Here is a 14902-nt window from a genome sequence, read left to right on the forward strand (position 1 = left end):
TGCAGGATAATTGTCTGTATTCTGCCTATCATGTTTTAAATAAATGTTGATTGGCCAGAGAGGAAGTTTAGGCAGGAAAACCAGACAGGAAGTAGAGATGGAGCAAAGAGAACAGGAGTATTCTAGGAAGCAGGAAGCTCCCTCTGCCAGTCCAGCCCAGACCATCAAAGAAACAACATATGAGCCACCACTCTGAGAAAGGTAATGAGCCATGTGGCTAACATAGATAAGAATAATGGGTTAATATAAGCTACAAGAGCTAATAAGAAGACTGAGCTAATGGGCCAATCAGTTTATAACCTAATGTAGACTCTGTGTGATTTTCTTTGGGGCTTGCCAGCTGTGTGTAATTGGGTGGGACAGAAACCCCAAGAAGCTGGCCCTCATGTTACAGTAGCAGATGCCATGGATCTTCTGCCTGAGAAGGACACTGGTTAGAATCTTGCCGGGAAGCCACAGTTATGTGACAATACACAGATTAATAGAAATGGGTTAAATTAAGATGTAAGAATTAGCCAATAAGAGGTTAGAGATAATGGGCCAGGCAGTATTTAAGTGAACACAGTTTCTGTGTGTTTATTTTGAGTGTAAGCTAGCTGGGTGGCCAGGACAGAACAAAGGGGCCTGCTCTCCATGCAACAAAGATATCAAGATATTTTAGTTTAAAAATTATCCTACATGAAGAATGAACCCAAAACCAACTTTGCAACTCTGAATATGTGTATTTATTGCTACAAGTAAATATTTGAGACTCAAAAAGTACATATACATTTAACATTTGATAATATTTAATAATATTCATTATATTCTATTTAAATGACTTACAGTTTTAGACCACTTACATTTTTTTCTCTTTAATAAGGATGAAACATGAGAGAATACAGAGTGGACTCTGAGTCTCAAGAAAATTAATTTAGCTTTGGTATTCATAGAGCTGAAGGGTCACAATGTAAAACAGAGAGGCACACAAAGAGAGGGGTATTGGAGATATTTAGCAGACATTGTTAAAGCAAGCCAGAGCTGGACAATGAAGTGGTAAGTGAACACGTTTTTCAGGAAGTATAACAAGAAGAGGAAGGAGAATTTAATAGAGAACTTGATTCCATTCTGAACATAGAATAAATAATTGGGAATTTATAGCCAAGAAATAGGTCAGTAGATGGAAATAAGAGGGGCTAGGAAGATACTAAAAGTTCAGATTCTATAGGCAGGGAATAAGGAAATAAATTATGCATTGAAGGTGGTAGATTCTAACTAATAAGATTTGCCAGGATTCATTCTAAACTAGGTGATGTAGAGCAACTGGAGGTCCACAAATTAAGTCTTAGATGGGACACTCAAGGAAGGTAACTTGTCAATAAAACCAACTACAGAATTTTGCCATGCATACAAGTGTTATTGGAAGAAGTATCCATGTGAGACTTGCCTCCGTGTGAGAGGTAAAATTATTGAACATTATTTGTATCATCTTCCTTACTATCAATGTATAGCACAGCTATCTTTCCTGTGATCTCTTTCTCCAGGCACTCACCTGCTGTGAGACAATGGTTTTACCCTGTAAAGATTTGTTTCTTGTACTTGTTTAATAAAATGCTGATTGGCCAGTAGCCAGGCAGGAAGTAGAGGTGGAGTGATGAGAACAGGAGAATTGTGAGAAGAGGAAAATTCAGTCTCCAGTTGTCATCCAGACACAGAAAAAGCAACATGTGACTGCCTTGCTGAAAAAGGAACCAAGCCATGTGGCTAAGACAGACAAGAATTATGGGCTAATATAAGTTATAAGAGTTAATAAGATCAAAACCCAGTGCCATTGTCCTTGGCTTCTCATCAGCCCTCATTGTCGGGGGTAGGGGTGCTTGGACCATCCACAGGGCAGGGAACCCTGACTGCTCTTTGGACTGGAGAGGGAGAGGAGGGGGAGGGGGAGGGGAGGGGGAGGGAAATGGGAGGCTGGGAGAAGGCGGAAATTTTTTTTAATCAATAAAAAAATAGAAAAAAAAAGAGTTAATAAAAAAGCCTGAGCTAATAGGCTAATCAGTTTATAATTAATGTAAGCCTCTGTGTGTTTATTTCGGACTATGAATGTGGAACCTGGTGGGACAGAAACCTTGGTCAACACTTACCTGATTTCTTAAATGTTTAAGATGAATCATGCCAAGTTTCCAATGGAATTACTAACACCTCCCCCTCACTCCTGCTGCTCTCTCCTTCTTGTTCCCCTTTTGTCTCTTCTTCCTTCTCCCTTATTCATCCTCTTTCTCCTACTTTATTAACCCTCCTTTCTTCCTCTTTCTCCTATTTCTATTCTTTATTCTCTAGCTTTCTTTAGTCTTATATTTTCAAAAATATAAAAATAGGAAGCTGAAAATTTTGAGAACCTTAACTTTTAAAATGTTAATAAGGTCATAGTTCTGAATATCCCCATTTACTGCAGTCAGAAAGATGTTGCTGAGGGATTTTTTTTCACTAAACATTTCTGAAAATTTGTTCGGTTATGTAACCAGGCAGAGTTTTTCCCAATGTATAATAAAGGCAAAGTAATACAGGCAGAATTGCAGGCTTGTGGTGCTAGTTTTTAAATTAGTCTAAAAATTCATAAGTTTGTAATGAAAGCACATTTTTACAGTCAACTTTTATTTCTTTCTTCCTTTATCCCACCACTTCTTGAAATTCCTTCAAATTCTCGCTTGAGCTTTTTTTCCAACCTAATAAGCACGTCTGAAGAGGATTTTGAAAGAGGAATCTAAACCCATTTCCCCCAATAGACAATGAGTAGATTTTGCATTTTAGTGTGGGTTTATTTCTTGTTTACAGATTTATAGTGAACGAGATTATTACACATTTCAATCCCCTTCATATTACAGCTTCCTAAACGAATAGCAGAAATTTTTCTTTGACTTAATAATAGTGAATGGTAAAATTAAGTAGAAGTGGGGTTCAGAAAGAACTAGTTTCTTGAATTTATTGATTAGCTGCTCAAATGACTAAACTTTTTTATGTATGCAAATATTAATCACATAAAGTGCTGCTTTCTAAAATTTTACTTGTTACTGAAAATGAATCTACACAATATAATTTTCTAAGTAAGGACAATCGAGAGAGGTGAAGGGTTTCATGATTTCAGAGAACATATTTGTGGAGGCCCAAAAATAGGGAATAGAGAAGTAGATATGTATCTACTCCAAACTAAAGTCTAAGGATCCAACTAAAAGTTTAAGGATCCATCTCCCTTAAGGGGATGACAATATATTTCACCCAGGGAGTGGTGTGCCTATAGAATGTTTTGGTCAAGGGTGTGAGTGTTACTTGTCTTTTTCTAGGAACAAAATATTTGCCTAAGAATGTAGCACGCAATCTTCAAATGGTCTGTTCATTTTCTTATATCATGTTAATGCTGGGTTTTTTTTTTTTAAATCGTATTCCTACCTTTTAGGGTCAGGGGTATTTTAAGCAACTGGAAATTAAATGTGGCAATTTTAATATTCACTAAAACTCCCTCACAGTACCATCCTATGTTTTCTGTTTTATTGTTTTTACTCTCATCTTAGTCCTCTTTACTAACTCTTCTCATCCCCATCCCCCTATCCTGGTAAATGGTATTTTTATCTAGCTAGTCTCCAACAAATGACGCCTATGACATGGACAATGGGTGTACCCTGAAATGCACAGAAGAGTGACCAGTAGTACAAGGGAGTAAATTATGAACTCCCCCACATTAAAAAAAAACTTGTACTGCAGGTGTAGATGTGAGTAATGGGTGCTCAGAAATAAATAATAATAGACAATAAAAAAAGAAAGAAGAGGTGGGGCAAATTTGTAAATAATATTTGTAAATATAAGACAAAAAAGAGTATTCAACTATCTGTGCAGTTACTTGGATGAATTTTGATAGCTAGCATAGTCAAAGTGGAAAAGAAACAAATACAGAGATTTTGTAAATATTGTATTCTTGCCTTCAAGCTATTGGTACCACTAGTGCCTTCAGGCTGCTCCAGGACTTGGAAAGACCAAAGTGTGGTCCTGTATGTGCCCACTGAAAGTGGTGATGCTGTAGTCATGGAGGTGCTGTGGTCATGGAGCTGTGGTCTCTTCTGCTGCTGACTGGGAGGGAAGAGAAAAGAGAGCTCAGGGTACACTGCCCAGCAATGGCCTGAGTTACCGCTGAGATTGTGGAAGTCTATGCACAAGCACTGTAGCAAGCTGAGTCTGACCCATGCTCTGCCATGGAGCCATGAAGAGAAGAAATAGTTTTAAAGAAGAGAGAAAATATTTTGAAGAGTTATACCTCCCACAGTCAATACCAGGAGTCAGTAGGTGGAAATGCCTAGAGACTAATTGACCCATGAGACAAGGAGCTTATATGGATAAATGTATAACCAAGGAGAGGATTCAGGATTCTACTAATTTAAAAATTAAAAAAGCAAAGATAGTGAAACTTGGCATGACTATACCCACCTATGCTTGTGACCTCACAAGACAGTCTCAGAACATCTGAATGGCTGGCACCTGAGAACCTGAGCAACACAAATGTTTGCCAGCCAGTCCCAGTCAATGGCTGGACCACTGAACATGGCCTTTGCCTTGCCCTCACACAGTAGGCAATGAGGAACTGGCTTTCTCATCCCAAGTAGCTGAGTAGAATGGCCAAACACCAGAGAGGATAGCTTGTGCCCCACCAGGTGACCAGTTTCAGCTGTCAGTCCAGATCCTGGTTCCCAGCTTGATAGCCAAGCTGCAAAATGGTAGCCCTAGGGAACTGCAGCTTCAGGCCAAGTCAAGTGTCTATGGAAAGGTAAATGAATAAGCCAAGCCTATCAGCTAGGCATACTTGCAACTTGGATTAACATATCCTAGGGGGATCTTGAACCACTAAGTAGAATTCTTAAAGGGGGCAGTATTATGACAAAACGTTCTTCTTTTATGACTACACCTTTGAAATTCATCAGTTAAGGTATTAAACCCTTATTTTGAAGCAGTAGCTTGTTTAGCACAGTACTGCAGGATGGAACTTAGGAGATATTTTGGCAGAGAACCTGCTATGATCAATATTCTTTATACTAAGAAACAAATTGACTGGTTGTTTCAAAATAGTAATTCTTTGGCAAGTGCATTTACTCAATTTAAAGTCACATTAGTGATCTGTTCCCAGCTTATTTGCCGCTGCAATTCACACAACTGTATTCCTTTATTTTTCAAAAAGTTGCAGCAAAAGATCCCTTAAAGGATATTTTGTTAATTTTTGTAGATGGTTCTACAAAAAGATCAAAGAACTGTATATGTTGTTAATGGAGAGGGATATGTAGTACAAACAGAACTGGCTTCTGTTCAAATAGTTGGGCTGTGAGCTGTTACTATATTTTCAGCTTTTTACAGATAAGGCATTTAATCTATATACAGACAGTCAATATATTTTTAATATTCTTCAAGTCCTAGAAACTGTCCCATGTATTGGGACTAGCAATATGCAAGTTAAAATATTATTTCAGCAAATTCAAAATGGCATACAGCAAAGAAGTTTGGCATGCTTTGTAGGGCAAGTTAGAGCACATTCAAATCTTCCTGGTCCCCTAGCTGAAGGTAATGCTTTCTTTAGCTGATAAGTTTTGATGGAGGAAGGTCATTGGTAATAAACAAACTGCCTTGGCCCATTTTGATAGGCCATCCCTTTGGTGGGTAGAGTAGGCAGAACAGAATACTGGGAGGAAGAGGAAGTGAGCTCAGACTCGATAGCTCTCCTCTCTGGGGCAGACACCTCAGACAGACGCCAGGCTCCTCTCTCCCGGGCAGCTCCGACCCAGGATGGACGTAGGCTAGAATCTTCCCGGTAAGCACACCTTGGGGTGCTACACACATTATTAGAAATGGGCTAGTCCAGGTGCGAGAGTTAGCCGAAAAGAGGCTAGCTATAATAGGCCAAGCAGTGTTTAAAAGAATACAGTGTCCATGTAATTATTTTGGGACACAAGCTAGCAGGTGGCCGGGGTGCTGGGGACGCAGCCTCACTGCTCATATTACAACAAAGTTTATAAAACTAATCGCTTTATCTCAGGTTCAGGTTGCTCAGCGATCACATCCTTTGCATTATCAAAATAGTATAAGTTTAAGAAAACAATTTAGATTAACAAGAGAAGTTTCTCACCAAATCGTTAAGCATTGTGATATATGCCCACATATTACCTATATCTCATCTTGGAGCAAATCCCTGAGGATTACTTCCTAGTCTTTTATTGCAAATAGATGTTACTCATATTGCAGAGTTTAGCAAATTAAGATAATATCCATGTGACAACTGATATATATTCAAGGTTCTTGATGGTCACTATACAAACTGGAGAAGCCAGTAAGCATGTAATAACCCATTACTTAAAATGCTTCTCACATATGGCTTTCCCTTCCAGTTTTCCTGCCTTCACCCATTTCCTGAAATTGAAGTGAAAGACACAAGTCCCTGCACCAACTAAAGTATATGAAAGTGGGAAAGTATTGACAGACACTCCAATTCTAACATTCCTGACTTCCTCAGTCAAGGATCCACCTGTTACCTGCTCATGAAAAAATAAGCCATTGAAAAATCTTATTGCCAGGTAATTGTTTTTAATGGATGAAAGTGACTATTACAATGGTTTAGATAAAATGGCACAGTTTCCCAAGGGGCGGCAGTGGGCCATGAGGGGCACCCAGATCCTACCACCTGAGGCCTCTGCATATTTTCAGGCAGGTGGGAGGTGGTGAATGAGACACCCTGGTGGGTTGGCAGGGCAGTAGGTTTCACTTGGAGTCTTGGCAGTGAGAGATGGATAGACACCATGCAAAGAAAGTGGGCATAGTTTATTTAGTGGGTGATGGAAAGGAAGAGGAAAGGAGAGAGGGAGAGGGGGAGAAGCAGAAAGAGAGAGAGGGAGAGATGGGGGAGAGGAGGAGAGGCAGCAGCCACCTCTTCTGAAGAGAGATGGGGCAGGGGTTGAGAGAGGATGGGCTGGAAGCCATAGGAAGATCCTCTTGACTCAGAGGAAGGAGCAGTGGACAGGGCTTGTCTTTTAAAGGGACAGGACAGACCATTATATTCCTTTCTCTTTTTTTTTTAAATAAAAATGATGGGAGTTTAGGCACAACAGATTAAAGGAATTGGGACTACAGATTCTCAAGACTGCTTCCTGCTTATTTGTGGGCATCTTCTTGGGTAGGGGACTCTAGAAAGCTGGGTGCTGGTTACATCCTGGGGTACTGGTCTCTTTGCTTCTTTCCAATGTTCATGGTATGGGAATGTCCGGTGTCTCTTAGACCTGTTTAAGGTATTGAAAGAATGGAGGGTAAAGTTAAGTTTAGGAAAAAAATTAGGACCAGGGAATTGAAAGGGGTGTATCTGACCTGCCTAAGGTGGATTCTTTAATTCTACTCCCTGGAATTCACAGGAATTTTTTGTGTTAATGAAAGCATAAGTTTTAAACAGCAGCATATTTATACAAGGAAGACTGTGACAGATATTTTTGCCTAACTAAAAGTATCTTTAAGAATATGAAAGGCAGTGTAAGAGAGAATTTTGTTAATTTGTATCTTATTAAAATTTGTTTGGTGAGGATGTCCTTTTAAATGACAAAGACTCTAAGCTGTTAAACTGCAGTAGAGATTTTTGAGAAGGATAAAATTTTTACTTGAGTTATTGATTCAAAATGACAGAGAACTTACCTGGTTGGCACCTAAAGCTACACCTCAGGGTCCTCCATGGTTGCTGATGGTCGTATTTGCCTTTTGCTGTTTGGCACAGGGCTTGCCAGGCTCCAGAAGATGCTGTGGGCTAAGAAATCTGTAGGAAGACAAGCCTACCTTGGCTTGAGCAGCCAGGAGGTTGATTTCAGTGGTTCTGTCCACATATGGAGATCTTCAGTTTGGATGAAAGGCAGTTTTGTCCAGTGTTCAGCTCTTAGAAGTTGAAGAAAATTGTGAATAGATGTTGTTTTGTGTTCAAATGTCTTCTTGTGAGGGAATAGAGTGCTGCTGCTAGGAACCAACCTGTCTCTTTTTGGTATAAAAAGTTTTTTAATAATTAAACATTTAAATGCCATATTCCACAGATCTCTGAGCAGTTGAGGGCTGTATATCAGGTATAACTACAATATAGAATATCCCTGGAGAATTGAGTCCAAACTTGACTGTACTGGCTCTCAACTTAATATGTAAGAATTATACTTGTAAAAGTCAGAGAGAAGAAAAAAATTGCTTTCAATAGAAGGTTAATGGTAGGACTGACAATAGTAGAGAACAGATTAATATGTTTTAACGTAGGGTTGGATTAAATATATAGTATTTAAGTAAGATATATATATATATATATATATGTAGAGAGAGAGAGAGAGAGAGAGAGAGAGAGAGAGAGACTTAAAAGTACATACCAATTTAAAACATGAGACTTACTGGTATTTTAGTCTGGAATGAAATATAATGGGCACACAATTATACCATTTAACAGTAAACATATGTACATTTAAGTCATATGTATGCACACACACATATTAAACAGGAATTGGGTGAATTGGGTGCTTTTGGTAGACCCTATCAAAGGCATGCCACTGCAAAAAACATATATATAACTGAGTCAGTAAGAGGAATTTTGAGACAAAAAATAAGTAAACTGCAGAAGTAGGCAGGGATTACCTCAGTAAAGATGCTAGGACCTGTTCAACTGACCTGCACATAGTTAATATGGCAGTGAGACCACCTGATCTTAGTTATGATGGTGGTAAGGTCATCTGACCTCAGTCAAAATGGTAACAGTCACGTGTTACATGGAGAAGCCATGTTTTTTGAGCCATGGGAATTTTAAAAATAATAACAAAAGAAACCTAGTGGTATGATCTGCCCTGTCCCTGTGCCACTGCACCACAAGCTGCTGTGGGGAGCAAATTCTGGAACTGAAAACAGCTGCCTCACAGATCCGACTAATTTTGTCAATTTCCATGAGATCAGTGGTAGCAGTGGCAGGGATGGAATAGAAGGAATGGGAGCAAGAGGAAAAGAGAATTTTTAGATGGGTGGGGAAGGGGCTGCCCAGCAAAAGGAAAAGTGGAGCTGGCAGGACACCAGCACAGCATTTACATGTAGGTGGGTGATAGTTTGAAGAAAAATGGAGCCAGCAGAACACTGGCAGAGCATTTACAGGTGCGTGGCTGATAGTTTGAAGGTTTATATTTCATAGCTAAAAATATGAATACCAGTGAAAACAGTGAACGAAAAGTGCAAGGCCTGTAGAAGAACGTCTTTTCTCTATAGGTGGGGTGTTAATGAAGCCTGACTGGCTGCAGGTTCAGGCAACTCAGAATCCAGAGGCTAGAGGCTGCTCTGAGCAGCCTCACACAGTAGGACCACTTATGAGTGGTCCAAAAGAAAAGAGAAAAAATTCAAGGTAACTTGGGTCCCAAAGCAAATGCACCACTCAGTGTGTGCAGTGCTAGCACAGGAGGACTAACCCAGTTAGTCCAGTCATGTTTTAAGCTATGGGAAGCAAACAGAGATGAATATCAGTGAAGGACTCAACTGGAGTTGTAAAGACTGTGTGGTTGTGCGTGATTCCCCCCATTTCTAGGAACACCAGAGGATTGCTGGGAGCTCAACAGTCAATACCTTGGGTTTAGGGAAACAATTAAGCTGGCTGAAAGGGGGAAATTCATCACCAAAGCCAGTGGTGTGCATAGCTGTTGGCGCTCAGGGAGATACCCACTTCCCAAGCCTAGGGTTCCACATGTCCTCAGCTTGCCCACCCATGGGCAGGAAGGAAGGGGAGAGAGTCTGGCCAAGTCACAGAGCATCTAATGTTATGGTTTAGATAAAATGCTGCAGTTTTCCAAGGGGTGGCAGCAGGCCATGATGGGCAGATGGGTCCCACGAGGAGCTGCAGTGGGTGAGACAGAGATAAATAGAGACACCATGTAGAGTGAGTATTTATTTAGTGGGTTATGAAAGGAAAGGGAAGGGAAGGGAGAGAGAGAGAGAGAGAGAGAGAGAAATAGGAAGGGAGAGAGAGAGAAGGGGGTGAGAGAAGAGGCCTCAGCCACCTCTTCAGAAAAGAGACATGGCAGAGAGTACAGGCTGGAAGCAGAGAAAAGATCTGCTTGGGGGGAGTGGGCAGGGTTTGACAAAGTACCATATCCGAGTGAGTAAAAGTGATAGAATATATGTACATTTCTATTTAAAACAGCTGCTTGCATACACACACACACACACACACACACACACACACACAGAGAGAGAGAGAGAGAGAGAGAGAGAGAGAGAGAGATCTATTGTTGTTATTCTGATTTACTTATTTTCTCTTTAAGAGGGAACACACAACCATATCATTACCAAATATGCAGAATAAATCTAACACATTTCTGAGTTTTTCTTTTAAGCTTCCTTCCAATTCTCTTAATCCCTTTGTTTTTATCTTTGTTTATTCTTCTCTGCTTTCACTCACTCTCCTGTCATGATATTTTCCAAAATAATATGAGGTTTATACATTTGGAATCATTATATATAAACCCATGTACCAATAACAACTCTACAAGGAGGGAAATATTAAGAATTAACCCAAGTCACAGAATAACACTAATTGCAACTCTCTGGACACAAACTAAGTAATCATATCCATGAGCTCTCTTGCCTAGTATTTTTTTTAATTATCTTGGGTTGAGAAAAAACAGGCTAGCTAAAAAATAGACCAATTATAATTTTCCTTACTATAAGGGGCAAACTCACGAAACAGGAACAAGTAGTTCAGCTGTGTAGTGTGGGAACCACCCAGATAGAAAGAGAGAGAGAGAGCCCTTGGGTCACGGGGCATTTTTCTCTGGGTACCTAGAAAGTCATGCCCTAACTTGATCCTATCTCTTAAAGATGATGGGCTAACAAACATTCCTCATCACCTCCTCCTTTTGTCTAAGTAAGAGTGATCCAAACCCAATACAAAACTATATAAAATAGGAACAGATATCAGGTCTAATTTTACAACCAACATAAGCAATATTAGCAAGAAACACATGATAAATGTTTTAATAAACATTCTATTTTAAAGAGTTTATGTTTCGCATTGAAAATTGACTTGGCTAAATTATAAGAGGAAGGTAACTAAGAATATCTAATCTTCAACCCCATCAAAGGCCTGAGAAGGGACATAATATTACTTGAGTAGTCAGGAAGTGCAATCAAGCAGTTTTCAAAATGAGAAGTATATGGCAGAGACAGCACTAACCAAAGTCACATTTGTAATGCTGAAGCAACCAACATTAGCTAAGGCCTAGTGTAACTGAGAGACCATTTTTAGAGGCAGGAAAATTTTCAGAATTGTCTTATTCTGTCTTGGTAAGGTTTGGTTTGTCAGTCTTTTTCCTTGTGTCCTGCTTATCCTGTCCAGATACCATGTGCTTTGTCAGTGGTCAAGGCGTGGGCAGTTCCTTGCCCAAAGGCCAGTTGTGCCAAGAAGGAAACAAACTCCAAGTGGAGTGTCTTTGGTGCTCAGCATTCTCTTGGGAATAGATTAATGCTGTCAGGAGCAATTGTGTCTCATGTCAACAGAACCCTAAGTTATTTAAATGTCTACAGATCCTTGTAGTTGTTGAAGATTACCTATCTAGGCAGCATACAATCTCTATGTATCTAAATAATCTAATTATTCTATCTGTATAAAAACATAAATAACTATTGACCTATAACACTTAATACTTGTATAACTTAAAGACTAAGACTTCATATCCCAATTTTAAATAATCTGCAAACAAATGTGCAGCAAATGAGAACAATGACCTCAAAAGGCAAATAATGTATAAGTGTCTTGATCAGAGGTAGGAATAACATACAATGCAGTATGAAAATGTATCCTAAAAAATACATCAATATACAAAATGTCTTAAACAGAGGTAGAAACACGTATGTATACAATCTGACAAAATGCCTTCGCATAGGTGTACAAATATTGTAAACAGAAATAACAAAGATAATTTGAACTTGTATCAATATACAAAATTCTATTAATGTAAATTGTCCATAAATAATAGATCACAAGTATTCACTCTATTACCCACTATTATTATTAGTGTACTGATGAGGCTAAATTTTGTTTTTGTATCTTTTGTCCCTGATCATCAAATTTGATAAGTTTCTTAATCTGTCATTGACTGGGATTTGTTTGTCAGATTGGTTGTATCCTTTTATTAGAGTGCTCAATTTCTCTTTTAGTTGGTTATTATCAGTCTGTAAAGACTGTATCATTTTTTAAAGTGCCTCATTTTTGGCCCTATTATCAAGCCATGTTCATAAGGAGAAAAGATGAAGGGCAAAGCTAACCCTCAGAATCAAATAGAGGGATGTAGAAGGGAAATCACATAAACCTTGCATAATGTCATACATGGTATAAGTAAAAAAAACTGTTGAATGTGCGTATTTCTAAGTTATCTGTTATCTTGCCCTTTTAAATTATAAATTATAAATTTGACCTTATAAATCTCACCTGTAATGAGTTGAAATAGGTGTAATAACAGTTACTGGCCAGTAGGTGTCATGGCTCAGTTGTAGCCAAGTGGCTGGCTAGAATAGTCAGAATTGGTTATAGTACTAGATACTGAAAAAATATGCTACATTAAAAGCAGGTATTTAGCAGTGCAAGGACAGCAAGGCAGCAATGCTGACAGAGACACCTGGGGAAGCCTGAACCTCACCTGAGCTTCTGTGGTGTGCCAGAAAAACGGAACCCACAAGCCAGCTGCAGTCAGTGGCACAGGTGACCCGGAGCTAATCTGAGATGCTACTGAGGCTAGTGGCTACTCAGGGCTGCCACATGGGGATCCTACCCAGTGCACCACGTGGAACCTGGTGGCAGCTGGCTGGAGCCACAGGGGACCTGAGCCTCACGTTGGATGCTAACTATTGAATTATCTTGAGTGAAGAAAAAAATCAGGCTAGCTAAAATACAGGGCAATTATAATTTTCTTTATTATCAGGGTCAAACTCATGAAACAGGAATGAGTAGTCCCAGCTCAGCTGTGCAGCATATTTTTACGCAGAGCTGTAACTAAATGTGCATGACAGCCTTATTTATATACTCATACTTTACAATTAAACATTGCACCCCGATTAAAAACAATGGAAAATTGCTGCAGCAATTAGGTAAGTTGTGTTGGTCCTAGAGGGATATCTGTGGCCAGTAGAGACTGCAGAAGAGAAAGTACTGTTCAGGTTCATTCCAGAGACTCTGCGCTACTGCAATAGGAAGCTGCCAGAGGACAGCTTGGCTTAACCCAGCCTTTCCCCAAGAGTGTCACTCAGCCTAACCTTTCTTAGCTACTCTTTCCTCCAGGTTTGTGTTCTAGGGTGTGAAAACCAAGATGTTTTGCAGGCCCTGGACTGCTTAGATGGTCTCCTCCTCTTCATCTTTCTCATTTCTCCCAAATTGTCATAGCTAATCACACCTGGCATCTACTTCCCTTGTCAGAAGTAGCATGCAAATTAGCAGAATCTTGCCTGAGGCTAAGGTTGAGTAAAAGCATTTTAAGGGAATAGAAAAATATTCCAGCAATTAAGATATTTATTTGACAGAAGTTATTGAAATGTACACTTCAAGCATTTCATTCTTCAGTAAAACTAAATAAGGAGTCATCCTATAAAGTGTACATAGCTGGCTTGTGAAGGTGCCTACCATGCACAGAATTTAAAGCCATCTGTACAATACCTGCAAACACGTATGTTCCACTTACCTAAGGTGCATTTAGAAGCCACTGGGAACCATAGTTCTATTTTTAAAGGTGTACCTTTGTATTTAGGTCACTATGGCAAATTCCTTGTAAGCAGGCACAAAGTACCAAGTGACTACATAAGAGATGACATTTGAAGGAGACAAAGAAATTGTCATTATCAAATGACTCTCTTGGGGAAGAAAAGGATGTAATTGGTTTGCGAAGCCCTGTGGTCTGGAAATCGTTTCCAATTACAAATCTTGAAGGGTATATGCAGTCATAACAAGTCACGGTGCTGAAGGAGGAGAAGGTGTCTGCTGAAGCAGCCATGGACACACAAGGAGATATGCATTCCCAGCATCATCAGAGAATTACAATGCTCTCCGTATATGTCTTTTCCCCAGACTGCAACCTCCTTTCAAGCGGTAACAGGTGCTCTGTCTCTCCTCCATTTATAGATTAGCTATTGGGCAGTGAGCAGGTGGTGCACTTCTATTGTTCAGATACTAAATGAGTAATAACTTCCATCCCAGCCTGTTTGTCATGGGTAACATTTCGAAGGACACCACATTCCTTTCCTCCTCCAGAGAAGCCGAGTGTCTATAATGACAAGATTATTTCCTTGTTCTGCTTCATTTACTATTTTCTGGTGACTGACAAGCTGTATTAGAAGCTTCTGCTATTATCAATAGATCAGAAAGCTTCTTTGTTTGTAAGATCTTTGATACAGAGGGTTTGATGTGGCATCTAATTGATTGTGATGCTGCTGAAATCTAATGCAATTAGGCTTTTCAAGGAGGGTTGACCTCCCCAGGACAGTTACCAATGTCAAAATCTGTGAGCACAGGATATTCCTCAAATATCTTCTAGGGACTTTATAGTCAGACAACATGAAAAAAAAAGAATACATGTTTAAAAATACTTTTAATTTTAGAATGATGCTTTATTTATAGAAAAGCTACCAAGACAACAAAAATTTTAGTTTATTTATTTATGCTAATTTCATTGTGCATATTCTCTGTTCATGGTATTATGTTAAGTAAGGAAAATTTTATACACATGTATAATATATTTTGAACAAATTTCCTCATAGCCCCCTTCTGTCCTGCCCCTCTCATCGCTCCCTCTTCTTTTGTTGGTGCCCTTTGTTTCCCTAATCTGATAGCTTTCCTTCTACTTAAAAAATATTTTGAAAATTTTTT

The sequence above is a fragment of the Microtus oregoni genome, unplaced genomic scaffold (assembly GCF_018167655.1).
Source record: "Microtus oregoni isolate MIOR12 unplaced genomic scaffold, Mior012 000002F_ref0000024, whole genome shotgun sequence".
In the NCBI taxonomy this organism is placed as follows: domain Eukaryota; kingdom Metazoa; phylum Chordata; class Mammalia; order Rodentia; family Cricetidae; genus Microtus; species Microtus oregoni.